Below are 27,247 nucleotides of genomic sequence, written 5' to 3' on the forward strand. Positions count from 1 at the left end.
AGATAGATAGATCACGAAATTAGTACTAGAAAATAGATCGTACTAAACTTTTATTCAACTAATTCATGAAATAGCTAAGGATCGAACTAAGATAGGTAAAGGTAATAAAAGTGATGGTGATACGATATCGGTGCATCTCCCCAAGCTTGGCACAAGCCAAGTGGAGTGCCCATACCCATGTACTCAAGTCTCCTTATTTGGTGATGAAGATGATGGTGGTGGTGAGGAGGCAGTCTTTTTCTCCAGCTTGTGTCTGAGGCTAAAATGTTCCTCCCTTAGATCATCATTCTCTAGCTCAAGCTTTAATACCCTTTTGCATAATGCCGCCTTGCTCTCGTGCAGAAAATAGGATGGGATAAATTGAACCTTAGGTTTGTTTCCTTTGTTAGGGAAGCTTGACTTCTTGAACTCCATGTGTATATCTCCAGGTTGAGGTAGTGGGTCTTCATCTTCACCAGAGCTATAATCCCTTATTTTCTCCACATCGACGTCTTCCTCCTCATCTGTGGTCCAATCGTAATGATCCATCTGCCCACAGACCTTACGGTTTGTGATATAACCAACAACATAGCTCTCTCCCTCTGAATCTTGAGACGACATATTTTCAGATCTGCCAAAAAAACAACACGAAACAAGAACAGAGGATTTTTCTGTGATACGGTGGTCAAATCATCTGGGGGTATATATAAAGATTTTGTATCTTGGGAAACAAGTATATGGAAGGAAAACGGAGTTGGGAAGGTGCCCGAGGGGCCCACTACCCACCAGGGCGCGCTAAGTGGGGCAGGCGCACCCTGGTGCCTTAGCTTGTGGGCACATGAGTTGACTTCCCGGTTTTTTCTCTTTTTTAATATTCCAAAACTAACAGAAAATATTTTTTGCGGAATTTTTGGAGTCTGTTTACATACGTATCACATACCTCTTCCTTTTTAGGGTTCTGGAGTGTTCTGGAAGGTTTCTTTTATGTGTTCCTCCGGAGGAATGGATTGAATAATATTAGTTTCAACATTAATAGGCGTACCTGAAATATAGTGCTTAATTCTTTGTCCATTGACCACCTTTGGATTGGTACCTTCGGCATTATTAATCTTGATGGATCCAGAGCGATAAACTTCTTCGATGATATATGGTCCTTCCCATTTGGAAAGAAGTTTTCCCGCAAGAAATCTAAAACGAGAATTGTACAATAGAACTTGTTTACCAACTTTGAATTCCCGCTTTTGGATTCTTTTGTCATGCCACCTTTTAACTTTATCTTTGAATAGTTTAGCATTTCCATAAGCTTGGGTTCTCCATTCATCTAGTGAGTGAATATCAAATAACCTCTTTTCACCGGCATGTTTGAAATCATAGTTGAGTTCTTTACACTACTGCAGGATGCTCCTAACGCGACACTACGACCAGAGACCCTTTGACGAAACTGTGTGCGATGCCATAATCGCAAATGGTGGTGTAAAATAACCGTCAAAAAAGGTGCAAAACGTTTGCGATGGAGGATGCATCAAACACGGTTCAGATTTTAGTTGCGTGTGCGATGTAGGCCATACGGTTCAGCTCAATTAACCGTTTGCGATGAAGAGGGAAAAAAAGAAACGGGAAGCCAGATGAAGGTGTGTGCGATGTATAGCATATGGTTCACTCGGATGAACTGTTTGTGATTAGGCAACATAAAAGAAACGGTTAGTGAGATCAAAGGTGTGTGCGATATATGGCATGCAGTTCACTCGGATGAACTGTCTGTGTTGAGACATGAGAACAGAAACGGTTCAAATGAGCAAGATGTGTGTGATACGAGGCAAACAGGTCTGTAACCGAAAACGTGTGCGAAGACTGATAACAACACAGATGATTACTGCTAACAAGTCGTGTGTGTTGTAAGCAAACGATTGCTGGTATACAATTGTGAGTGATTCTTGAAAACATCACCGTCAGGTTCCATTGTTTTGTCCGTGTGTGATGTAATTTTCTTTGTCCGCACAACATCTACGCTCTGTCTATAGAGCATCAACATATATACTTAAAAGGAAAGCATTGCATAACCAAATTAAGCATACAATTACACAAGTGACTACACATATAACATTTCCACACACCAAAGAGATCAATTACATGCATACTAAAGTAGGAGAAATGATGATCTAATCATCTACTTATTGTTGCGATGACGCTTGCCATTGCTCTGCTTCCGGCTGGATCCCTGGCCATTTTGGGGAAGGAGGGACTTCCTCATGTCAATGATCCACCTGTACATGTCGTAGCTCGTGTACGCCTCCTTGGCCACGTACATGACGTGAGCTTTGTCGAGTTTCTCCATCCAGGCCGAGTGCCAAGCACGCTTGTTCTTGTTGCACGAATCCTTCATGTCTCTATAGTAGGGGTCGATGATGGCCTCGGCGAGGTGAACTAGTGAGTCCTTCTCATGCCCCTTGCTGCCCCTGATCTTGTATTGGCCCTGGATGTCGACAAGATTCTGGCAGGCGATGCCCGAATTCTCGAGCGCCTTTACATCGTTGGTGATGTCCACCGTAGCGAACATGTAGTGGGGGCTGTTGACAAACCTGGCGAAACGCTCGCAAGGCCTCATGGCCAGTCAGTAGTGGTAGACAAGGACATGGTGGCGCACGCACATCTAGCTAGGCGACAGCGACCTTGGGACGAGACCCGGCACGAGTGCGGGTGTACTCGAGGTCGAACCCGACCACCTTGTACTTCTCCTCGGCAAGCAACAACTCCCTGATGTGGATGGAGTGCTCCGCCCAGACTGGGTCGTTGGTGTACACCACCGAGAGGTCCATGAACCTTTTGTGGGTGTCTGAAAGTGCGTTATATCGACTAGAGGGGGGGTGAATAGGCGATTTTATGGAAGTCTTCAATACTTGGGAGTTATGAAGACAAACAGTGAAGATTATGCCTATTACTATGCAGCGGAAGTTAGATTACACTAGGCAAGCCATGGTCAAGTATTCAATATAGTGAAAGCGCAGTGACAAACAGCTTCAGTGTAATAAGGATCAGGTAGGAAGAAGTTATGAAGCCAAACTACTCATATAGTTACGTTGTGAAGACAAAAGATAAAGCAAGCATGCAATGGCTTCACAATGAATAACAGTAAGTCAAAGGAAGTGAAGATGAAACCAGTGACACGTTGAAGACAATGATTTGTTGGACCAGTTCCAGTTGCTGTGACAACTGTATGTCTGGTTGGAGCGGCTAGGTATTTAAACCAAAGGACACACAGTCCCGGACACCCAGTCCTGAACACGCAGCTCAGGACACCCAGTCCTCACCGTTTTCTCCTTGAGCTAAGGTCACACAGACCTCGCCCAATCACTCTGGTAAGTCTTCAAGGTAGACTCCCAAACCTTCACAGACTTCGTTCGCTGGCAATCCACAATTTCTCTTGGATGCTCAGAACGCGACGCCTAACCGTCTGGAGGATGCACAGTCCTCAAGTGTAATAAGTCCTCAGATCACTCAGACACGAAGACTTAAGTGATGCCCAATTTACTCTGGCACTGGGTGGTTAGGGCTTTTCTCCTCGCTAGGAATTTTCTCTCAAAGGCTTCGAGGTGGGTTGCTCTCAAACGACAAAAGCCGTGCACTGAAATCTGAGCAGCCAATCGTTTATGGTTGTGGGGGTGGGCTATTTATAGCCACTTGGCAACCCGACCTGATTTGTCCGAAATAACCCTAGGTCACTAAGGAACTGACACGTGTATCAACGGTCAGATTTCGAACTCTCATGGCAACTTTACTTGGGCTACAAGCAAAGCTGACTTGTCCGGCTCTGGACAAGATTCTCTCTCATTGTCTTCACTCGAAGACATAGGTTTTTGATTTAGGCATCACTTCAGTCATTCTGACTGGTTCTCCTGGACCCCACTTAACAGTACGGTGGTTCCTATGACACAACATAAATGAAATAAAACTACGAAGGATCTAAGTCTTCGAGTTCCATAAGCTTCATAGGGAGTCTTCTCATGTCATTGTCTTCAATATGAATATCTTCATAAACCACCATTGTCTTCAATGTCTTCATACATTTTTAGGGGTCATCTCTGGTAGTAAAACCGAATCAATGAGGGACTTCTACCTGTGTTTTCCTGCAATTCTCACAAACACATTAGTCCCTCAACTAGGTTTGCCGTCAATACTCCAAAACCAACTAGGGGTGGCACTAGATGCACTTACAATCTCCCCCTTTTTGGTAATTGATGACAAACTAGTTGAAGTTTTCAACGGGGAATATAAAGTGTGAAGTTTGTAAAGGAATTGTCTTCATAAGTTGCAAGAGCTCCCCCTGAAGATGTGCATATAAGTTAATTTGCTTTTGGAATGCAAATGCACATGGCAGGTTGTACTTGTGGAGATCAGATTCAGCTTATGATGACAATCCACTATGCATGTGAAAGTATATGAAGATAATGACATGCATAATGGAAAATGGACGTCTGCAGAATGAGATGAGTGCGGAATTTATCGTCGCACATGCGGAATTTAGCTTCGCAAACAGAGTTGAAAACAGGTAGCAGACGGCCATCAAGGCTAAGTGTTACAACTCAAGGAAGCAAATGTAGCAAAAAACGGGAGTTGTAAGCACGAAGCAAAATGTAGCAAAAATATGAAGGCACCCGCCCATAGTGACCCGCTTGAAGACTATAAACATCATATGCTTCTCCCCCTTTTGTCAGGAATGACCAAAAAGGTTTGAAGACATAGAGTTTTCTATGCGTTCCCAGGCGCAGCAGGGTCGGTGGAGTTGTTTGGCGGTGCTGAGCTTTGAGGCGCTGAGGCAGGTGGTGTCCACATCTGGCAAGAAGATCCTATGGTTTCGGGCTGAGGGCTGATACGAAATTGTAGAGTGCAGTTTGATCAGCCTCATAACCCAAGGAGCATAAAACTTCAAACCAAAGAGATCGGAGCTGGATGCTGCAAGTTGGCGTATAAAGAGATCCTGTGCGTTGAAGCATTTGCCATGCATGATATAGAATATGAGAGTCTTCATTGCACCTTCAACCTTGGCATATGGAGAGTGCCCCTTAATGGGCCAGAGAGTCCGCATGATAATATGATATATGGTCCTGGGCAGGTACTCTAAGTCTTCAACGAAGAACTCAGTTGGATAGGGTGCATCATGAGGCAATGGATTCATCATTGAGAGCATCTGACTCATATTTGGCTCAGGACGCTGAAATATGCTCTCAATTGCTTCAGCATGGGGTTGGCAGCCTTCTTCGAAGAATTCTCCAGGAGTGGGAAGGCCGGTAAGCTCAATGATATCGAAAGCATTTGCTTCATGATGGACATTGCCGGTCATCCACTCCAGGACCCAAGTCTTCGGATCTCTGTTGTAGCCTTTGATGTGGAGAGTGGCATAAAACTGAAGCAGAAGCTCTTCGTTCCAGTGCTCTTCATCAGTCACGAACGGCAGCAGACCCACTTGCCTGAAGCAGTCCAAAGCTTCCACAAGACATGGCAGACCAGCAATAGCTTCAACCTCAAGGCGCTTGTGAGGGAAGATGCGACCTTGGTTGTATAAGATGCAAGAATAATAGTTGCGCTGTGAATAGCTCCAGAACCTGTCTGATACAATCCTTTCCTTTGAATAGGGGTTCTTGGAGCTATCGAAAAATGTGTTGTCTGCCTTGAAGCTGTTTACATCAAAGGAGCCAGGTGCTGATGCAGGACCTGGGAACCTTGGAAGCCTTGGGACTGGCTTCTGGACATGAGGCCTGTGCTCTATGTGATAGTCAAATTGTGGACCTGCAGCAGACTCAGGAACTGAAGTTTCAGGAGCAGTAGCTTCAGTGTCTTCTAAAGCTGTTGTTGGGAAGGGCTCCACATTTGCTTCGGCGTTGTTTGTGGCAGCCTCAACATTTGCAGCCTCCACACGTGTAGTGGGAGGGACGAACTCAGGCACGTTCTCCTTGAGAACTGCTTCTTGTTGGTGCGGGGGAGTTGGAGCTTGTGGTACTTCTGCATGCTCTTCGGCTGATGCAGCCGGAATGTCGTCAGCAGCTTGAGCCCTTGGCCCTTTGCGAAGCCTACGGAATTTAGGCGACGCTGGTGGAGTTGCAGTGGGTTGGGGCTCATTATCTTCCTCCTGTGGGCGATCTGCCCACGATGCATCTTGTGTGATTGGCGTCAATGGACGACCAATACTGATCAGTTCGCTTGTCTCAAGCTGAGGAAGGGCTGCATCACCTTGGACATTGTCTTGGAGACCAATGTCTTCAGCAGCGCTGGGGTCGGCTGCTGGAATGTCTTCAGCGTGCGGAGCCTCTATGAAACCAGGCTCATGCACTGTTAACTGACGATCTGCGTCAGGATAGCGGACGAAGAGGGGTTCAACTATCAAGGGCTCTGTGGGAGCAGCCCGAGATTTCTTGGTCTTGCGCTTCTTGATGGTGGGGTCAGAAGGAGAGGCTTCAGAGTGTTTTCTCTTCCTAGCTTCAGCCTCTGCAGTCCGTGTCTTCTTGAGCTCTGAGGCGGTTGATCGACTCTTTGGCTTCGAGCCAGTCGTTGCAGTGGGGAAGACAATCGGAGCAGTTTCTGACCTTGGTGCCTCTGGTTCAGGCACAGCAGGCTTCTTTTTCTTCTTCGCGGCCATCTTGGGGTCAATGCCGGGACGCCCAAGTGCCTTGCGCTTCTCGGCCTCATTGTAAGCCTGCACGCAGCGATCAGCCAGAGTCTTCATGCGCTCTCGCGAGCCTTGAGCTTCGGCGCGCGTCTTCAGAAAGTTCTCTTTCAGCTCGTGCATCATGATCTTGAAGTTTTTCACTTCTTGCACGCTGAGCTTGGCCACGTGCTTCTTGAACTGAGCCTTTTCAAAATCAATTTTCTGCTTCAGTTCAACAATGCGCTGGGCTATTGCAAGTTCTGAAGCAATTGTGCCTTGAAAGGCAACGCTGAGGCCTATGGGCAGCTGCAGATCGTTGAAGCTGATGTCTGGTGAGGCAAACCATTCATCGATGAAGTTGTGGATGATGGCGACATCAAACAGAGGCAGATTTTGAAGATTTCAGCCTCCTCCTTGCTCTTGATGAGCTGCTCAAGAGCGTCATCTCCAAGATCTTCATCGCTTGATAGATCAATGGTTTCGCAGCGCAGAATGGCAGCAGCTGTGAGCTCTTTGTCTGTGTGTGGCTGAGGCTTCTTGGCTTCTTGGGGCTTGGAGACTCGTGATAAGTCTTCAGACTGCACACTGACTTCAGGAGGTGCAGTTTTCAATGGCTTCGCCCTTGAGATTTTGGGAGAAGCGGCTGGCTTTGAAGCTTTTGGCTTCTTCTGCTTTGGCCTTGGCGCAGCAGGGGCGTCATCAGACTCAGTATCTGCTGGAGGGTCATTCATGGCAGTCCCTTGGACTAGGATGCGGGTGATGAGGCCTGCAAGATTGGCATACGGCCCAATGATATTGGGATCGGCGTCGCGTGTGCCATCTGCCCTTGGTTCAGAGGGACCAGGGTTGAAGTCTAATCCCAGCTTCTTCTTGTTTTGCTTTGCAGAGTTCTGAGCAAATTGGAAGTTGCGCTTGAACAGATTGTCATTGCGACACCAGAGAAGTGATGACAGATGTGCTTCAGCTGGCTGTGGTCCTCTCACCATGCATGGATAGAAGCCTTGAGCAATGGCTTCGTCTCTGGACCTGGGTACGAGATTTTTGTATAATACGTCTCCCCACGGTCTCTTGATGGCGCACTTTTCGGCATACTCCTGAGTGACGAAGCGGTATTGAAACCATTGCTCTGCCCAATATCTTCGAATCCATTGGATTCGTGTCTTGCACTGACCATAGCTTTCTTTAGGATCAGTTTTGTACATCTTTGCCAATTCATCAGGAAGATCTTTGGACGTTTCACCACGTCTCTGTCTGCCTCCCTTCCTTGCTGCTGTTTCTGAAGCCATGAATCTTAACTTGGAACGCTTCAAGATGTTCAAAGTCTTCAAAGGCTTCCTTTTGCTTGACCAACAAGAACTGGCTTCAGGAGAGTTGATGTGATGCTGCAAGTACTCTGCAAATGAATGCAGACTATGAGAACCAAAGGATTCTCCCACGGACATGTACCTGTGACAGCATTAAGGTGCGAGGGAAGGGGAAGAGGTCATATGCATTCTCAGAAGATTTTGAAGATAAATTGGTTTAGAAGACATTGACCTCATTGTGCGAAGACATTCACTTATAGATAAGAAGTTGGTTCCAGATTTGTACGAACCCATAGATCAGTACAAGTGAGGAATCTAACTGCTTTATGAAGCACAAGTGAATATACTAGGCATGTTATGAGATGCAGCGAGAGATCTAACTGGTGTGAAGAGAAACTTCTTATGGTTGAAAGTGACTGAACCAAGAGATCAAAAGAGGCTGTAAAAAGAAGTTTTATTTACCACACTGGAACTGCTAGACGGAAGGAAGTTGATGCCGAGTAGTTCAGTCCTCCGTGCCCTAACTTGGCGACGGAAAACACCTACGGCGACGGCGGAGAGGACCATGTCCGCGGTCGGCGTGAGGACGGCGTCGGAGAGGTTGCGGCAGCGAAGCGCTTCGTCTCCAGCGTCGTCGAGTGCTAGCGGTGGCGCTAGGGTTCGTGCGAGGGTGGAAGAAGAGATAATGACCGCAGTGAATCATGTATTTATAGGGATAGAGGCGGCACTGCGCTATTACTCAGGTGCCCCTGGCGATTCGCATCTGAACAGCACGTGGCCATCATGCGGTATTTTGGGGGCAGTTCCACATCCCAAGCACGCCTTGATTGTTGGGTGTCGTTCCTACTTCTCCGGATTTCTTGTGGATGAATGAGCATTGAAAACGGTTTTAAAGTTTGTCTCTATGTCTTCAGCTGACAAGGACACAGTGAAGACATTTGACAGTTTCAATAGAATGCATACGACTTGGAGAGATAGAGTTTGAGGTAGAAAGCATGGAGAGGTTAGGGTCCGATCACATTCACTTAGTTCAAAAGATTCAAACAAGAAGACATAGCTATAAGTAAATGCTGTAGAGGACAGAACACCAGTACATATATATATATAATCAACGCAGTGAAGATAATCATGAAGACATATTGACATTGAATCCAAACCAAATGTGAAGACATTGCGAGGTAACGCCATGAGTGAAACACTTCAAAATAGAACGTTTGGTGGTGGCATTACCCACCGTATAGGAAGTATTAGACCCAGACACGGCGCACAATTATCGTGGCGCTCCGAAGTCAAATTCCACATTAATGTATTCACACTTAGAATGTATGTCTTCATTGATTGAAGATATACGTTACTTCGCGTGTTGCACATCTAACCCATCAATATGCATAAGTGTTAGGATGTGTGCCTGATCACAGGACATTTGAGGATTCCAAGATATTTAGCTCACACCGTAACTTGCAAAACCTCTTCTCATCCAAGGGCTTGGTGAAGATATCTGCCAATTGCTCTTCAGTGTTGACGTGTATAATATCAATGTCTTCCTTCACAACATGATCTCTGAGAAAGTGATGACAAATTTCAATGTGCTTTGTCTTCGAGTGCTGAACTGGGTTGTTGGCAATCTTGATGGCGCTTTCATTGTCGCAGTAAAGTGGCACTTGCTTTAGATGAATGCCATAATCCTTGAGTGTTTGCTTCATCCACAGAAGCTGAGCGCAGCAAGATCCAGCAGCAATGTATTCAGATTCAGCAGTGGAGAGAGATACACAGTTCTGCTTCTTTGAAGACCAACATACAAGTGATCGTCCCAGAAAGTGACATGTGCCTGATGTAGACTTGCGATCAACTTTGTCACCAGCATAATCAGCATCCGAAAATCCAACCAAATCAAACTCTGAGCCCTTTGGATACCATAATCCTAGAGTTGGGGTGTGAGCCAAATATCGAAGAATTCGCTTCACAGCTAAGTGATGCGACTCCTTTGGTGTCGCTTGAAATCGAGCACACATGCAAACACTAAGCATGATATCTGGCCTAGATGCACATAAATAAAGCAAAGACCCAATCATGGAGCGGTATACCTTTTGATCGAACTCTTTACCATTGTCGTCAGGACCGAGATGATGTTTGGCTGGCATTGGTGTTGTGAAGCCTTTGCAGTCTTGCATACCAAACTTCTTCAGGCACTCTTTAAGATATTTCTCTTGAGATATGAAAATGCCGTTGCGTTGTTGCCGTATTTGAAGACTGAGGAAGAACTTCAGCTCCCCCATCATGGACATCTGATATTGCTCTTGCATCATATAGCCAAACTCTTCACTGTACTTCTGATTTGTGCAGCCGAAGATAATGTCATCCACATATATTTGGCACACAAACAGTTCACCATCATATGTCTTCGTGAAGAGAGTGGGATCCAGGGAACCAGGTATGAAGCCTTTGCTCTTCAGGAAGTACTTGAGTGTATCATACCAGGCCCTAGGGGCTTGTTTGAGGCCATACAGTGCCTTGTTGAGCTTGTATACCATATCAGGATGTTTTGGATTTTCAAAGCCAGGTGGTTGTGCAACATACACTTCTTCTTCAATCTTGCCATTGAGAAAGGCACTTTTCACATCCATTTGATATAGAAGTATGTTATGATGATTTGCATAGGCCAGCAGTATGCGTATGGCTTCAAGCCTAGCCACAGGAGCAAATGTTTCATCGAAGTCAATGCCCTCCACTTGAGTATATCCTTGAGCAACGAGACGAGCTTTGTTTCTGACAACTTGACCATGCTCATCTTGCTTGTTGCGGTATATCCATTTGGTGCCTATTATGTTGTGCTTCCGTGGATCAGGACGCTTAACCAGTTCCCATACATTATTCAGCTCAAACTGTTGAAGCTCTTCTTGCTTGAATCCATTCAGGTTCCATGAAGGCTTCTTCAACTTTCTTGGGTTCTGATATTGAGACGAATGCGAAATGCCCATAGAAGTTTGCTAGCTGAGTTGCCCTTGAACGAATGAGTGGACCAGGTGCATTGATGCTATCAATTATTCTGTCAATTTGCACTTCATTGGCAACACGAGGATGTATAGGGCGAAGACTTTGCTCTTGCTGATCTGTGTTGTCATTTGGAGGTATATCTTCAGGCTGAGCATTGTCTTCATGTGGATCAGGTGCTGAGATGATAAGTTCTTCTTCAGGATGAGCTTCAGAAGGTACAATCTCTCCAGTTCCCATAAGCTTGATTGATTCACTAGCTGGAACTTCATCTAGCACATTTGTCAATTGCTCTCTTTGTGATCCATTGGTTTCATCGAACCGCACATCCACAGTTTCAACCACTTTGTAGTGGAAGAGATTGAAGACTCTGTAGGAGTGTGAATCCTTTCCATATCCAAGCATGAATCCCTCATGTGCTTTTGGTGCAAACTTTGAGGTGTGGTGTGGGTCCTTGATCCAGCATCTTGCACCAAATACTCTGAAGTAACTGACATTTGGCTTCTTGCCAGTTAGGAGTTCATAAGATGTCTTGTTCAGAAGCTTGTGAAGATACACGCGGTTGATTGTATGGCATGCAGTATCAATGGCTTCAGTCCAGAATTTTCTTGGAGTCTTGTATTCATCTAGCATTGTTCTGGCCATCTCAATGAGTGTTCTGTTCTTGCGTTCGACGACGCCATTCTGCTGTGGCGTGTATGGAGCTGAGAATTCATGTGTGATGCCCAAGGTATCCAGATATGTATCAAGGCCAGTGTTCTTGAATTCAGTGCCATTGTCACTTCTGATGTGCTTTATCTTGGCGCCAAAATTGTTCATAGCTCGATTTGCGAAGCGTCTGAAGACATCCTGCACTTCAGTCTTGAAAAGGATTATGTGCACCCAAGTATATCTAGAGTAATCATCAACAATGACGAAGCCATAGAGGCAAGCAGTAGTAGTAAAAGTTGAGTAGTGAGTGGGACCGAAAAGATCAATGTGGAGCAGTTCGAAGGGTTGTGTAGTAGTCATGATTGTCTTCGAAGGATGTTTTGCCCTTGTCATCTTCCCTGCTTCACAGGCACCGCATAAATGATCTTTCTTGAACTTGACGCCCTCGACGCCTATGACGTGCTTTTTCTTCGCAAGGGTGTGGAGGTTCCTCATGCCAGCATGCCCAAGCCTTCGATGCCAAAGCCAGCATTCTGAAGCTTTTGCAAGAAGACATACTGCAAGTTGTGGTCTTGCTGAGAAATCTACCACGTACAAATCACCTTTCCGATACCCTTCAAACACTAGAGATTTGTCAGATTCCATTAGCACCAGGCAACGATATTTTCCAAACATTACAATCATATTCAAATCGCATAGCATTGAGACAGACATTAAGTTGAAGCCAAGGGATTCAACAAGCATGACTTTATCCATGTGTTGATCCTTTGAGATTGCAACTCTACCTAGACCCAATACCTTACTTTTACCAGTGTCAGCAAATGTGATGTGGCTCTTGTCGGATGGACGTAAAGTTGAGTCCATTAGAAGGCTTCTTCTGCCAGTCATGTGATTTGTACACCCACTGTCAATAATCCATTCTGAAGACTTTGAAGTCGCTGGTGTCGTACCCTACAGTGCAGTTAGGGGGATAGGCTTCACGAAGAGAATTGTGAAGCATAAACATTTAACGAACCAGTGGGTTATGAAAACTTAGATCCAGATTAGGACTAACAGGGAGAGTAGCATGCGATTCAGGAGCAAAGTACATAATGATGCCATTTGGGCATTTTATCTTGCGCCCTACAAGATTTTTAAGGTCCCCAGCAATAGCATTAGAAGATTTTGTTTTTCTGCTGGAGACCTTTCCCTGCAAAAGAGAGTTAAGCTTTCTTAACCACCCACATCTTCAAGGGTGGCTTAGAAGCAATAAGTCTAAGTGCAGCATCTGAGAACTTTGGCTTTGGAGCCCTAGCAAACAGTCTAGCAGGGGGACAATAGTAATCATAAGAATAGGCAGAATAGTTCTTATTCATATGAACATGGCGGTTTGATGAACCGTTCTCATTTTCATATGCCTGATTATGGTTTCCCTGCAAAACATTTGCGTTAGTGCGACTCTGGTGAGTCCTGTGTCTGTAAGAAGCCTTTGGACCATATGAAGCCTTTGGTCTGAGGTTTGTCTTCTTCAAGTGAGGTGTCAAGAAGACATTCACAGGAAGATTTTCCAGACATGTTTTCGGAACCCAGATCTTCTTCAAAGGCGGTCCATTCCTGCAGTTAGTACCAATGTACCTGGCAAATACTTCACCATTCTGACTCTTAAACAGTTTGTAGTTTGCATCAAAGGATTCATCAATGATAATGGGGTTAGCACAAGTGAAGCCAGATAGATTGGATGGATCTGCTAAGGATTCCTTTGCAGCAACCCATGTGGTTTTGGGGTACTACTCAGGTTTCCAGTAAGAGCCATCTGCATTAATTTTCCTCACGAACCCAACACCCTCTTTCCTAGGGTTTCGGTTCAGAATCTGCTTCTTAAGGACATCACATAGTGTCTGATGCCCTTTCAGACTTTTGTACATCCCTATTTCAAGCAATGTCTTCAACCTAGCATTCTCATCAGCAATAGCAGTGGTATCCTCAGCAGAGGGATTAGTTACCATTTCAACAGTTAAAGATATTGCAACAGCAGTAGCAGTGGAACATTCAGCAACAGAATTAGCATTATCACGCTCAATGCATTTAAGACACGGTGGTTCAAATCCTTCCTGAGTGGGACTGATCTGTTCGGAGCGAAGTGACTCATTTTCCTTTTGAAGATCTTCATGATCCGCTCTCAACTTCTCAAGATCTTGCTTCTTTTGAAGATAATCATAGGAAAGCTTTTGATGAGTAGTTGAGAGAGTCTCAAGACGATCTTCAAGTTCCTGATACTTAACGTGAAGATTTTTTATGTCTTCAATTAAGGATTCAGAACGAGTCATTTCAGCACACAACAGATCATCGCTTCTGTCTAACAGTTTTTGAATATGTTCCATAGCTTTCTGTTGTTCAGTTGCAATTTTAGCAAGTGTTTAGTAGCTAGGTTTTGAATCACATTCAGAGTCATCGTCACTAGATGTTTCATAGCGAGTAGTGCGTGTGTTTACCTTGGCACCGCGTGCCATGAAGCAGTAGGTAGGAGTGGAGTCGTTCTTGTCATTTGCGTCGGTGTCGGTGATGCAGTCATTGTCTTCAGTGTTGAAGATGGACTTGGCAACGTATGCTGTAGCCAGACTCGCAATGCCAGAATCAGACTCCTCCTCAGACTCCACCTCTGCCTCCTCAGATGCGGACTCCTCCTCTGAATCCATCTCCTTTCCAACAAACGCACGAGCCTTGCCAGATGAGCTCTTCTTGTGTGATGAAGACTTTGATGAAGACTTGGAAGAAGACTTTGAGTATTTCTTCTTCTTCTTGTCGTCAGAATCATATTCCTTGCTCTTCTTCTTCCTTCTGTTCTCATTGTCCCACTATGGGCACTCAGAGATGAAGTGTCCAGTTTTCTTGCACTTGTGACATGTTTTCTTCTTGTAGTCATGAGCAGAAGCTTCATCATTCCTTGAGCTTGATCGTGAAGATTTTCTGAAGCCTTTCTTCTTGGTGAATTTTTGGAACTTCTTCACTAGCATTGCAAGTTCTCTTCCAATGTCTTCAGGATCATCAGAACTGCAGTCAGATTCTTCTTCAGATGAGGAGACAGCTTTTGCCTTCAAGGCGCGAGTTCGCCCATAGTTTGGACCGTAGATATCTCTTTTCTCAGAAAGCTGAAACTCATGTGTGTTGAGCCTCTCAAGTATGTCAGACGGATCGAGTGTCTTGAAATCAGGACGTTCTTGAATCATCAGGGCCAGGATGTCAAACGAACTATCAAGTGATCTCAGCAGCGTCTTGACGATTTCATGTTTGGTGATCTCAGTGGCGCCGAGGGCTTGAAGCTCGTTTGTGATGTCAGTGAGTCTGTCAAATGTGTGCTGGACATTCTCATTGTCATTTCGCTTGAAGCGGTTGAAGAGATTGCGAAGGACACTGATTCTTTGATCTCTCTGGGTTGAGATGCCTTCATTAACTTTGGAGAGCCAGTCCCAGACCAGTTTGGATGTCTTCAAGGCACTCACACGGCCATACTGTCCTTTGGTCAGATGACCACAGATGATATTCTTGGCAGTAGAGTCCAGTTGAACGAATTTCTTGACATCAGCAGCAGTGACACCTTCTCCAGCCTTGGGAACGCCGTTCTCGACGACATACCATAGGTCGACATCAATGGCTTCAAGATGCATGCGCATCTTATTCTTCCAGTAGGGATATTCAGTTCCATCGAAGACGGGGCAAGCAGCGGAGACTTTGATTATCCCTGCAGTCGACATAGCTAAAACTCCAGGTGGTTAAACCGAATCACACAGAACAAGGGAGCACCTTGCTCTGATACCAATTGAAAGTGCGTTATATCGACTAGAGGGGGGGTGAATAGGCGATTTTTATGAAAGTCTTCAATACTTGGGAGTTATGAAGACAAACAGTGAAGATTATGCCTATTACTATGCAGCGGAAGTTAGATTACACTAGGCAAGCCATGGTCAAGTATTCAATATAGTGAAAGCGCAGTGACAAACAGCTTCAGTGTAATAAGGATCAGGTAGGAAGAAGTTATGAAGCCAAACTACTCATATAGTTACGTTGTGAAGACAAAAGATAAAGCAAGCATGCAATGGCTTCACAATGAATAACAGTAAGTCAAAGGAAGTGAAGATGAAACCAGTGACTCGTTGAAGACAATGATTTGTTGGACCAGTTCCAGTTGCTGTGACAACTGTATGTCTGGTTGGAGCGGCTAGGTATTTAAACCAAAGGACACACAGTCCCGGACACCCAGTCCTGAACACGCAGCTCAGGACACCCAGTCCTCACCGTTTTCTCCTTGAGCTAAGGTCACACAGACCTCGCCCAATCACTCTGGTAAGTCTTCAAGGTAGACTCCCAAACCTTCACAGACTTCGTTCGCTGGCAATCCACAATTTCTCTTGGATGCTCAGAACGCGACGCCTAACCGTCTGGAGGATGCACAGTCCTCAAGTGTAATAAGTCTTCAGATCACTCAGACACGAAGACTTAAGTGATGCCCAATTTACTCTGGCACTGGGTGGTTAGGGCTTTTCTCCTCGCTAGGAATTTTCTCTCAAAGGCTTCGAGGTGGGTTGCTCTCAAACGACAAAAGCCGTGCACTGAAATCTGAGCAGCCAACCGTTTATGGTTGTGGGGGTGGGCTATTTATAGCCACTTGGCAACCCGACCTGATTTGTCCGAAATGACCCTGGGTCACTAAGGAACTGACACGTGTCTCAATGGTCAGATTTCGAACTCTCATGGCAACTTTACTTGGGCTACAAGCAAAGCTGACTTGTCTGGCTCTGGACAACATTCGCTCTCATTGTCTTCACTCAAAAACATAGGTTTTTGATTTAGGCATCACTTCAGTCATTCTGACTGGTTCTCCTGGACCCCACTTAACAGTACGGTGGTTCCTATGACACAACATAAATGAAATAAAACTACGAAGGATCTAAGTCTTCGAGTTCCATAAGCTTCATAGGGAGTCTTCTCATGTCATTGTCTTCAATATGAATATCTTCATAAACCACCATTGTCTTCAATGTCTTCATACATTTTTAGGGGTCATCTCTGGTAGTAAAACCGAATCAATGAGGGACTTCTACCTGTGTTTTCCTGCAATTCTCACAAACACATTAGTCCCTCAACTAGGTTTGTCGTCAATACTCCAAAACCAACTAGGGGTGGCACTAGATGCACTTACAGTGTCCACCACGGCACGCATAGTGAACTGCTGCTCGTCGTCGGCAGCTGGTCGGAGCGCCATTGGAGCCGCGCAGGATACCCTCTAAGAATTTCTTATGGTGGGTGTGCTTCTTGCATTGGTGGGGCGTGATTGAAAGGTTGAAGGGACACAAGGGTAGGTTAAATGGCCACTGTAATAAATGGGGGCTGACTGGCTTGGAATTGTCACGTCTTGTCATGGTGTTCATAGCGGAGGATTCCAGAATCCAGTGCATGCTTGACAACACCGCACCCTAGGCGTGGGCTCGAAGAGGCACCAAATGTATCGTCGGTGAGCCTGTTCCCGAGCTACCGCGCTGTTTACCGCGCAAGCTTCCCGCCCAGCTAGTTTGGCCATGCGTCGGCTAGAAGAGGGACAAATCATGGGCATTTATTGGCAAAAAGCTTTGTAAAAACGAAGTGTGTGGAATGACATCGGTCATAAGTTTACCCTTGGGTGATGAGGTCAAAGTTACACAGAAGGGTGATGGTGGACACTCGAGTGCGATAATTAATTTTGCGCTCTACAGTGCACATGGTGGAAGAAACCAACTGTGTGCAATAATGTCGAAGATCGCAGTCGAGTTAGCTATACAGATCGTGTGCTATGAGATCGATAAGGTAAATTGATCCGAGAATGGTTAATAAAATCTAAGACCATTGCATATTAAGGTCAAAATAGTGCTAGCAATATACGAGTCTCATACGATGCCATTTCAACAATTGTACCACAAAGCTTGAAATGTTACAAGGTTCAAATTCTAGAGTTATATGGCTCAAATTCGAAGATTACAAGGTTCAAACTGATATTAGAAATGAAATTCAGCTCATTAGCTACAAACGCTCACGCTGATGCGCTGAACATGGATATCAGAGAGGTTCAAACTAATATCACCGCTTCTAATTCTGGCTTTGAAACCTCACAATTTTTGCAAAGGGGTCAGCCACTGAGAAGTCATGTATGGGGTTGACCCGATGACTTCCGATTACTCTGTCATATGAAGTTCCAAAATAAAATTTAGCATTTTTGGAGCCTACTCCATTCTGCCGCAGGCGCCGGCGCTGATCAACAGACCATCCATTTTTGTGAAATAAATGTAGGGCAAACCTCATTTCCTTCAGCATCCTTGCTCTGAGAACAAAGAACCTGGTGAATATAATCTCCGGTAAGGTCCCTCGATAGGACTTCAAAGTAATTTCTGAGAGATGCATATCTAGGCATTCGACGTGATTGTTATATTGTATCACATTATCCACCACTGGGCCTAATCCTATCTACAAAAGAAGAAAACGTGTTAGTGCCTACATGCAGTTTGGAACATTACTACAGGCCTAGCTAATTGGTTTGCAGGATTTGTAAAATGCACTAACATGCCATCTTCAATCTGACATGATTAACATGGGCATTTGATTACATTCTAGAAAGATGTAGCCTTCTTCAGAAGAGGTTGGAGTGGATGAGAAGTTCCCTAAGAAAACTAGTACAGATGAATCCAAAGGAGAAATGCTTATTGATTGTAACCATATGGATCAAGCAACCAATATGGGGGCATGTATGTACTGAAATCCTCCAAAAGAACCTTCAGAAATCATAGTACATTGTCATTGTAAACTTGGAAAAAGGTGTCACAAATTGAACTCCCTTATGGTTAAAATTTAACAGGATAGGAACATCACCTCGATATATAGCTTCTCCAGGCACGGAAAGCATCTCAGAAAACTAACAACTTGCTCTAGGTCGGGCCCGATAGATTCTAGTGCCAAGACCTTCACTGTGCGCAGTTTTGGGGTCAATCTTATCGGAATCATTTTCTGAATGACACACGAACAAATATCTTCAAAAATAGAAATAATGTTAATTTGTAGAAGGAGAGGTAGAAGGCGGCTGTTGTACCTGAACGGGTGTGGATCCAATAACAAGTTCAGAGTATTTGTCAGACGAGTAGCCCACCACTTTCAATTTCGGCGCAGAAATGACATTGATTCTTGTTGGACCTTCTTGATCAACTACAGGTAATCTCTCAAGTGCAGGTGTGTCCTGGATGACCATACCGTGGTTCACCTTTTGTGATGTCTTCCTACCGCACCAGCAACACACATAAATAGTCCGGAGAGTCATGGAGGTGATGTGGAAGGTACTCAACCCATTGATCGCCTAAAGACGAAGGTACTCGAGTGCAGTACAACCACAGAGCAGGCGCTCCATGTCACCCTTTGAGAGGCAGACGGCGACGAGCTCGAGGTGTTTCATTCATGGTGGAATAAGAGCGGGTGCATCATTAAGGGGCGGGAAATGGCAGTTCATGTACTTGGCGACGCGCAGCATGGGCGCGAGGCGGGGTGCGGATGTTGGCAGCGACCGCATATGACCATCATCAAAAGTGAGCTCCTCGAGCTGATCTAGGGCGGGGGATCGGAACCAGTCGTCAAGCTTGGCTCGGCCCTTGCCATTGGAACGGAACTTGCCCATTCGAAGGCCTTTGGTTGGACCAAGGTGACTGGCGAGGATCTTGGAGAACGCATCCAAGCTTTTGCAATAGCCATGGCAGAGCTCGTGGGTGTCAATGAGGTCGAGAGGGCTGGAGTTCAATAGGGGGTGCCACCGCCAGGAATGGAGGGTTGTCCGCGCCCCATATTTGATTGGGAGGAGGGAGATGATGACTCTCAACATATCATCGAGGAGGCTGCTGATTAAGTCTATGCCTGCTGGAGTCGCTTGCGGTTCTAGCTCGCCCCGCCTCCGCTTGTTGGCAGGCCTGTTCTCCACCTCTAGAGTCTCCTTGTCAGCGGCGCTTTCTGATAGAAATGGGAGTACAGGGAATATTTAGTTAAAACAAGGCAATAGAAAAGTGTATTGGTAACTAGAAGTTATTAGGTAGGAATATAGTAAGAAAAGGGAATAACAATTGGTTGCTTAAATACTACACAATTCATTTGACATTGTTGGGTAAGTCAACATATGCAGATAGTTGAAAAGAAAACTTACTTCAAACAAAATCTGCACGGATGATTTAGTAGGGGAAGTTAGCATATATCTCATGACCAGGCCCTTCTATGTGCATTGCAATTTTAGTGCTGGCTTTCAGTACATAAAACTTTGCAATTTCATTCCAAAAGCCAGTGCCAAAATAGGAGTCACCACGTTCATCAAGTCTTACAGTAGCAACGATTGTAAATCCATGGTTTGTGTGCAGTATGACATTCATGGAGCCTTGATGTACATAAAGGGAAAAATTGTGCACTACATAATTTGTTGCATAGCGAGGGATGTCCTGCAGAAAATGGTAGGATTGTTAAAGAAAATATGGTAACATGCAAATATGGGCCCAAAATGAAAGAATTGTACAACAGTTGAAATCGAAGGACAAAAGTCTATAATTAAACAGTTAGGGTAAACATGATGTCATGGAAATATGAGAGTAATCGAAAGAACAATACATCATTAATTTGCCTAATATAGAAAGAAGAGGGGGAAAATCCCCTTTGACGTATATGGTGCACGTGGCACCTTTTATCCAAATGTAGCAATAATTAGAATATGTTCAAGAAAGTAGGCCATGCTAACCAATTTAGGGTGATGTTAAACATACCGCGTGCGTCCTCAAGTTATCTGGTACGATGATATGTAATCTCTGGCGGCGGTCGCCAAGTCCTTAAGTGTCGATGCACTGTACATTCTATGAATGAAAGAAAACCCTCAAATCAGCTCGAATAAAAATGAATTCATGGCGATTTCCGCCGGGTGATTAAAGGAGTTACATGAACTGGGGTAAGAGATGGGATAATATCTCGTTAAACTAGTTACCTTCTTGTCCATCAGAAAGAACCCTTGGTACAACAGATTCCCCAATTGAGCGGAGCTGGGTTGACCGCGAGCAGCGTCGAGAAAGTCGATGGCGATAGCCAGCGGCAAGCGGAAGTGGCGGAATGTGGTGGGCTTTGCCGGTAGCCTAGCGGTGGCGGCAAGCGGCGAGCTAAGTTTTTACCGTGCGATAGGCGGTGCCATGGCATAAACGCGGAGGAGCTTGTGCAGGTGTGAATGGGGAACGTACTGGAGGGGCCGAGGGGGTGGCGGACAGGGTGAGGGTTTTTGTGACGTGGGGATGGTGATGGTTTTCTTTTTTCTTTTTTGAATTGTGTGTTGAGGGTTTTCTGTCCCACAAAGAATTTTGGGGGCGACGGTTTGCTAGAGTGAATCGTGTGTGATTGATGCAACAAGCAAAATGAAAGTCATTGCATAAGGTTCCAATTTTTGGAATGGTGCGTGATTGACGTACTACCTCTTTCCTGGTTTATTGGTCCCCCGTTGTAATTTTTACCAAAATTTGGCGAAATATTTAACACACTCAGACATAGATAATAAGCATACACGTAGATAAGCATAGTTCAACCATAAGTAGTACATAGTTCAATAGTATTAAGCATACTCAAGCGTACATATATAGTTCCATCCATCCCACATCTCATATCGGGAATCCCTCATCTCATAGGCCAGCACGATCATGAAGCTTCTCCAGGTACTCGGCATACGCATCATGCGCCACCCTGCGAGAATACTTCTGCTTGAAGGAGCCAACGACCCGTCTTCTTGCATACTGGTTAGAAAATGGGCATCCATAGCCGCCGTTCTAGGTCCTAATACGCCTATTATGCATTCCCGCATAAAGCTCCCTCAGGATTTGCCTGTTGTACCTCCTCTGGACATCTCCATCCTCGCTGTCCACATCATCCGACAACACCTATACAAATAGTAAAACAAATTTGGCATCAAATCAATGATTACATGCCGTGAAGTAGGATTAGGAATTTATGGCTATTTATTTATACATATCCAGAGATTATGGTTCGATTTTTAAGCGCAGTCGTCTATGTACAGACCAATCTTCAAGAAAATAATGGCACAAACATATGTAGGTCATTGAAAATTAATTTTCAAGCCCTAGCTAGGAATTATTAGCACAAACACTAACCCTAGTCAGATTACTAGCAGAAATCATTTGCACATATGAAACAACTAATCACTTATCACGTGTACCATTAAAACAATTAAAACACTACACAGATCGAACGAAACTTACTCAGATTTCATGGATAGGGATAACATAACCATAGGATTTCTATTCCAAAAAGGGGGAGGCAGGAGTAACCAAAGAAACCGTATGATCTATTTGACACATAAATGGGTATAGATGACTAACCAACTGTCTGTCGTCGTCAGAGTCGTCACCGGAGTGGTCGTCGGAGTCGTCGCCGGAGTGGTCGTCGGAGTCGGTGTGGAACTCCGCCTCCGGCTGTGGAAGCTCGACGTTGTCGACGACGTCAGGGTGCAGCAATAACTCGCTGGCGGTGATGACAACCTCTATCTCCATCTCCACGCCATGCTCCGGTGCTTTAGCAGCCCTGGCGTCGCCACTGCCTCCGATGAGGCGCTTCGGCGGTATCCTCATACACAGACGGCTTTGAGGACTGAGAGCGGCGTCGAGGATGCAAGTGGAGAGAGAGGATTGTGTGTGCGTAGCGAGGATGGGGGGTGCGACCGCTCGGGCGCACCATTAATATGGAGTAGTGGGAGTAGTGGGAGAGAGGCGAGCGGTGGTCAAACCGATGGCTCGCCTCCAGGTGAGCCTGCGCACCGGACTGCTGGCATGCCTACCAAAGTTTCACACGGCTACTCGCACGCCTCCCATTGACACTGCACATTGAGTACGCCTCCGTCAATTCACATACCTGCACGCACGCCTCCCCGTATGCCTGCACGGCGGACGCGTCCCGTCAACTCACGCCTGCTCGCACGCCACATGGGTTGTGCGGTGGCACGTATATTGTTTTTCTATTTGGATGATTAATGCTTACGCTTTATTGCTTAACCGAAGCATGGCACGTATCCATTGTTGGTCTAACGCTCACGGTTCGAATAAATAATCCGTTTGGGATATTGGTTCCCAATTATTAATAATCTCCCGTCTGTAATTAGATAAAGATTACATCAAAACTGGTCTCAAATTTGACCCAAAAAAGTACAATGCCACTTTGTATTGGTGTCCATATGACAACACGATAAGTTTCATGAACTTAAAATATGGTTTGGATGTACTAGAATTTAAAAATCAAGATTCTCAATGTTTGAAATTTGTTCCATGGGGAGTAAACATGCACCCAGTGAGACACATGTGTTTTTGCAATCCATTTAGGTGCATTGTCATGTGTGCATGTAGCTCAAATTTGATTTTTGCACATTATACCCGTAGAAAATCAATCAATCAATGTACTAAAACATCTTAATGATCTCTGCGATTTTTTTGAAATTAAAACGTCCCTCATTTGGTAACATGTATGTTCACCACGGGATAATTAATTTAACATGCATCGTAGTTGCGGTAGATTCGAGGTGTGTGTGTGGGGGGGTGCGCGTCTGGGGGTGGCGGGTGGCTCGCGGTACACTACGAGTTGTGAGCCACCGTGTGGGTTGGCCGTTTTGTTAGGCAGGCCAGTGCCACATCAGAGTCGTGAACTCGTTATTTAAAACATTACACAACCCTGTCATACATAAATGTTTTGTCCACATGTAGTCGATGGTTGTCCTACACGACACTCGATACTTGCGTGTGACGCTTTTTGTGGGCCCGCGAGGTCGTCGTCCATCACTTTGACAAACAGCCGACAGTGAGGTTAATTTGACCAGCAAGGTGGAATCTTTTTTTTGTGTTATGGTGGTATATAGTACGCGTCGAAGAGGTGGGAGGGGACTAGCGTATATACTATATGTTGGAAATATGCCCTAGAGGCAATAATAAAATGGTTATTATTATATTTCCTTGTTCATGATAATTGTCTATTGTTCATGCTATAATTGTGTTATCCGGAAATCGTAATACATGTGTGAATACATAGACCACAACATGTCCCTAGTGAGCCTCTAGTTAACTAGCTCATTGATCAATAGATGGTTACGGTTTCCTGACCATGGACATTGGATGTCATTGATAACAGGATCACATCATTAGGAGAATGATGTGATGGACAAGACCCAATCCTAAGCCTAGCACAAGATCGTGTAGTTCGTATGCTAAAGCTTTCATAATGTCAAGTATCTTTTCCTTACACCATGAGATTGTGCAACTCCCGGATACCGTAGGAATGCTTTGGGTGTGCCAAACATCACAACGTAAATGGGTGGCTATAAAGGTGCACTACGGGTATCTCCGAAAGTATCTGCTGGGTTGGCATGAATCGAGACTGGGATTTGTCACTCCGTATGATGGAGAGGTATCTCTGGGCCCACTCGGTAAGACATCATCGTAATGAGTTCAATGTGACTAAGGGGTTGGTCACGAGATGATGTGTTACGAAACGAGTAAAGAGACTTGCCATAACGAGATTGAACAAGGTATCGGTATACCGACGTTCGAATCTCAGGCAAGTGCTATACCGGCAGACAAAGGGAATCGTATACGGGATTGATTGAATCCTTGACATCGTGGTTCATCCGATGAGACCATTGTGGAACATGTGGGTGCCAACATGGGTATCCACATCCCGCTATTGGTTATTGGCCGGAGAGATGTCTCGGTCATGTCTGCATAGTTCCCGAACCCATAGGGTCTACACACTTAAGGTTCGATGATGCTAGGGTTATAGGGAATAGATGTACGTGGTTACCGAATGTTGTTCGGAGTCCCGAATGAGATCCCGGATGTCACGAGGAGTTCTGGAATGGTCCGGAGGTAAATATTTCTATATGGGAAGTCCAGTTTCAGTCACCGGAAAGGTTTCGGGGTTTATCGGTATTGTACCGGGACCACCGAAGGGGTTCCGGGGGTCCACCGGGAGGGTCCACCTGCCCCGAAGGACCTAATGGGCTGTAGTTGGGTGGGAACCAGCCCCTTAGTGGGCTGGTGCGCCCCCAAGGGCCCAAGGCGCATAGGGTTGGAAACCCTAGGGGCCGCTGCCCCCCCCCTCGGGGGACGGCCGCCCCCCTAGTTGGAAACCCTAAGGGGGCCGCTCCCCCCCCAAGGGGCCGCCGCCCCCCCTCTAGATGGACCTAGGGGGCCGGCGCCCCTCCCCTTCCCTTATATATAGTGGGGTTTTTGGGGCTGCCAGAGACACGAGTCTCCCTCTCTCTTGGCGCAGCCCTACCCCTCTCCCTCCTCGTCTCTCGCGGTGCTTGGCGAAGCCCTGCTGGAGTGCCACGCTCCTCCACCACCACCACGCCGTCGTGCTGCTGCTGGACGGAGTCTTCCCCAACCTCTCCCTCTCTCCTTGCTGGATCAAGGCGCGGGAGACATCACCGGGCTGCACATGTGTTGAACGCGGAGGCACCGTTGTTCGGTGCTTAGATCGGAATCGGCCGCGATCTGAATCGCTTCGTGTATGACTCCACCGACCGCATTCTTGCAACGCTTCCGCATCGCGATCTTCAAAGGTATGAAGATGCACTCCCCTCTCATTGCTAGTACACTCCATAGATTGATCTTGGTGATGCGTAGAATTTTTTTAATTTCTGCAATGATCCCCAACAGTGGCATCATGAGCTAGGTCTATGCGTAGTTTCTATGCAAGAGTAGAACACAAATTGTTGTGGGCGTTGATTTTGCCAATTTACTTGCCGTTACTAGTCTTATCTTGATTCGGCGGCATCATGGGAAGAAGCGGCCCGGACCGACCTTACACGTACGCTTACGTGAGACAGGTTCCGCCGACTGACATGCACTAGTTGCATAAGGTGGCTAGCGGGTGTCTGTCTCTCCCACTTTAGTCGGATCGGATTCGATGAAAAGGGTCCTTTTGAAGGGTAAATAGAAATTGGCATATCATGTTGTGTTTTTGGCGTAGGTAAGAAACGTTCTTGCTAGAAACCTATAGCAGCCACGTAAAAATTTGCAACAACAATTAGAGGACGTCTAACTTGTTCTTGCAACATATGCCATGTGATGTGATATGGGCAAAAGGATGTGATGAATGATATATGTGATGTATGAGATTGATCATGTTCTTGTAATAGGAATCACGACTTGCATGTCGATGAGTATGACAACCGGCAGGAGCCATAGGAGTTGTCTTAATTTATTGTATGACCTGCGTGTCAGTGAAAACGCCATGTAATTACTTTACTTTATTGCTAACCGTTAGCTATAGTAATAGAAGTAATAGTTGGCGAGACAACTTCATGAAGACACGATGATGGAGATCATGGTGTCATGCCGGTGACGATGATGATCATGGCGCCCCGAAGATGGAGATCAAAAGGAGCAAAATGATATTGGCCATATCATGTCACTATTTGATTGCATGTGATGTTTATCATGTTTTTACATCTTATTTGCTTAGAACGACGGTAGCATAAATAAGATGATCCCTCATTAAAATATCAAGAATTGTGTTCCCCCTGACTGTGCACCATTGTAAGGTCCGTTGTTCCGAAGCACCACGTGATGATCGGGTGTGATAGGTTCTAACGTTCGCATACAACGGGTGTAAGCCAGATTTACACAGGGAATACACTTAGGTTGACTTGACGAGCCTAGCATGTACAAACATGGCCTCGGAACACGGAAGACCGAAAAGGTCGAACATGAGTCGTATAGAAGATACGATCAACATGAAGATGTTCACCGATGATGACTAGTACGTTTCACGTGATGATCGGACACGGCCTAGTTGACTCGGATCATGTATCACTTAGATGACTAGAGGGATGTCTATCTGAGTGGGAGTTCATTAAATAATTTGATTAGATGAACTTAATTATCATGAACATAGTCTAAAACTTTGCAATATGCCTTGTAGATCAAATGGCCCATGCTAATGTTGCCCTCAACTTCAAGGCGTTCCTAGAGAAAACCAAGCTGAAAGATGATGGTAGCAACTACACGGACTGGGTCCGTAACCTGAGGATTATCCTCATAGCTGCCAAGAAAGCATATGTCCTTGAAGCACCACTAGGTGATGCACCTTTTTTCCCAGCAACTCAAGACGTTATGAACGCCTGGCAGTCGCATAGTGATGATTACTCCCTGGTTCAGAGCGGCATGCTTTACAGCTTAGAACCGGGGCTCCAAAAGCGTTTTGAGCAGCACAGAGCATATGAGATGTTCCAAGAGCTGAAAATGGTTTTCCAAGATCATGCCCGGGTCGAGAGATATGAAGTCTCTGACAAGTTCTACAGTTGTAATATGGAGGAGAATAGTTCTGTCAGCGAGCACATACTCAAAATGTCTGGGTTGCACAACCGCTTATCTCAGCTGGGAGTTAATCTCCCGGATGATGCGGTCGTTGAAAGAATCCTTCAGTCGCTCCCACCTAGCTACAAGAGCTTTGTGATGAACTTCAATATGCAGGGGATGGAAAAGACCATTCCTGAGGTATATTCAATGCTGAAATCAGCGGAGGTGGAGATCAAAAAGGAACATCAAGTGTTGATGGTGAATAAAACTACTAAGTTCAAGAAAGGCAAGGGTAAGAAGAACTTCAAGAAGGATGGCAAGGG

The sequence above is a fragment of the Triticum urartu genome, chromosome 6A, assembly GCF_056163025.1.
Source record: "Triticum urartu cultivar PI428250 chromosome 6A, HENAU_Tu73, whole genome shotgun sequence".
NCBI lineage: Eukaryota > Viridiplantae > Streptophyta > Magnoliopsida > Poales > Poaceae > Triticum > Triticum urartu.